Source organism: Pinus tabuliformis, chromosome 3_2 (assembly GCF_031772625.1).
Source record: "Pinus tabuliformis cultivar Carrire ecotype Pingquan chromosome 3_2, CPIR1, whole genome shotgun sequence".
In the NCBI taxonomy this organism is placed as follows: Eukaryota; Viridiplantae; Streptophyta; class Pinopsida; order Pinales; family Pinaceae; genus Pinus; species Pinus tabuliformis.
The window spans coordinates 137,156,809-137,159,369 of NC_142302.1; the positions used below are offsets into that span (position 1 = coordinate 137,156,809).

General features: G+C 36.9%; 1 pseudogene; it reads left to right on the forward strand.

Annotated features, from left to right (window-relative positions):
• The first annotated feature begins 203 nt into the window (after positions 1 to 203).
• Positions 204 to 1,913, forward strand: LOC149180201 (mitochondrial protein import protein ZIM17-like; annotated as a pseudogene).
• Positions 1,914 to 2,561: the final 648 nt, after the last annotated feature.

Sequence of the window (2,561 nt, forward strand, 5' to 3'; positions counted from 1 at the left end):
ATTTATAAGAAGCAAATGAGAAGTTTATTCAATAGCCTAGAAGGTAGCCAATCTAGAGTTTATCGAGACTAAAGAGGAAGAAAGGAATTTATAGAAAGCAAATGAAATTATAATATATGTATAATTACACTGAAGGCATTTTCTCTATGGGATTTTCATTTGCAAACAGTGTTCACTGCAGCGAATCAGAGCGCACAAATTTCATCCTCCTCACACCTATTCGAGTTTGACACATGGCTAGTTTTCATTGCCCTTTTTCTATTCGCCTTCTTCTCTCTTCATCTGTTCCACAAGAAGAGTGAGAGCTCGCTGGATTGCAAGACCTAGCCCACGTTTCTCCTCTTGTAATGATCTCGATCAGTGTCATGCCAAAGCTGTATACGTCAGCCAGTAGTGATGGGAAGAATAAAGAGCCATTCGAGGGCTAGGTACCCTCTGGTTGCTCTCATGGTTGTAAGGACCTTACTGTACTCTTTGTTAAGGATCTTCACCAACTCTAAATCATTCAACTTGGGGCAAAAATTGGAATCTAGGAGGATATTTTCCGGCTAGATGTCGCAGTGGATGATGTCGTCCCTCCTCTTCTCATGCAAGTAATTGGTTCCATGCGAAGTCCCAACCATGATGATGAAACACGTTTTCCAGTCCAACACATTGCTCTGAATCTGATCATCATCGCTGTGAGTTTTGTGGAATAAGGAGTTAAGAGAACCGTTAGGCATATATTCGTACACCAACATTCTTTCCTCGGCACAAAATCCCAGCAGCCTAACCAAATTCACATGTTGTGTGATTCCGATGGTGCTCAGTTGTGTGCTGAATTGTTTCTCTCCTTGGCTCACACTCTCTAACTTCTTAACCACCACTAGAGATCCCTCTGTTAGAGATGCATTGAAGATGGAACCGAAGCCCCTGCCTCTCAGTCGCTCAGAAAAGTTCCTAGTTGCAATCTTAGACCACAAGATCTAGAATGGAAGGTCCTGTTGTATCGGCAGGTCTTGATGAAAACACAGAAATGGCTGAGAAGTCTATTTATCCTTGGTCTCTGTTTACCAAATCTCCTCGTCGACATATGAGAGTTGCATTCACTTGTGGTGTTTGTGGGCAACATACAACTCGTGCAATCAATCCACATGCCTACACTGATGGAACTGTTTTTGTTCAGGTAAGGACCATTTCAAATCTTGACTGTATGTTTTCTAATGGTTGATCTCTTGCAAATGGATGACCTCTGATTATTTTTTTTAATTTGCACATTTATAAATGGATTCATTTGAGGCAATTTCTCAATCGAAAGGGGATGCTTAATTAAATTTCTACAAATAACTTGTTAAGCATACAAATATTTCCCATAGTTCATGTCATAAGATGTAAAGTAATTTTTTTTTTTATAATCTGTGGATAAGGAAATACTCCGTTTTCTTTCCATATAGAACTTGCCATTCATATTCAAATTTCTTATAGCTAGGTATAATCTTTGCAGTGAAATTCAAATAAGTAGATACATATATCTCATATGAGGATTAATTCTTGTTAGTACATCTGAGTTTTGGAATTTTGTCAAAATTTAACCTATTGGTGAAAATAGACTGTGAAAGTCTCTGCGACTTGTCTTTTGTGTGCAGTGTGCAAGATGAGATGTTTTCCATAAACTGGTGGATAATCTCAATCTCTTCCATGAATTGAAGGGTAACATATACCCAATATTTGGGAATACAAGTTCAAAGAAGCTGCCATCATTCAAGTTTCTTGATATGGATGATTTTCCCTTATTTTAAGAGAGATCGAATCAATTGGGAGATTAAGCTTATAACTTTCAACTAGAGCAGCTCTGCACACAAACTAAAACGTGGAAGGATCAATCACATTCCAATAATCGGTCACATCCAATTGTTTTGGGGTCACAATTATCCTACCGATCACAATCTATTTTTACATAGCTATTATCGTAGGCAGTGCATTGTGATTCTTATTATGGGAGTTGTCTAGTGCGACTTTTTGGAGTTTCCGATGTCGGAATCCGGTGCAAAAATTTGAGGTGAAATCTTGATTTGAGTTATTTAAACTAATTTTTTGACTGTATATATGGATTCAGCACCATGAAAAACTTTTAGAGAACCTCTATTGTGCAAGGTTTACCATCAATCTTGTGATTTCAATGAATTCTTACCGGATTTTAGAGAAATTAGATCAGAAAAATCCACCAAAAAATCTTCCAAAAAGTCACACTAAAGACAACTCCCTTATTATGTTTGTTGTGAAGTATATTGACAATCAATCTAGCAACTATTATCAAATTTTATTGTAAATAGTCAAAAGTGGACTAAACATGATGTCTAAATTATACTTATTCTACAATTTAGCTCTTGTTGGTGTATATTCTGTGGTTGGTATTCATTCTGTGTCTCTATATTGTGATTATGTGGCATAGTCCGTGGAACATCTTTACTTTCCCGTGCTTATGAAATTATCATTCTAGGATATTCCCCTGAATCATTTTGTGGGTTAACTCCAAGAGGGTTAATCATAACTGAGGTTTTCAAATCAATTAAAAGTATTGT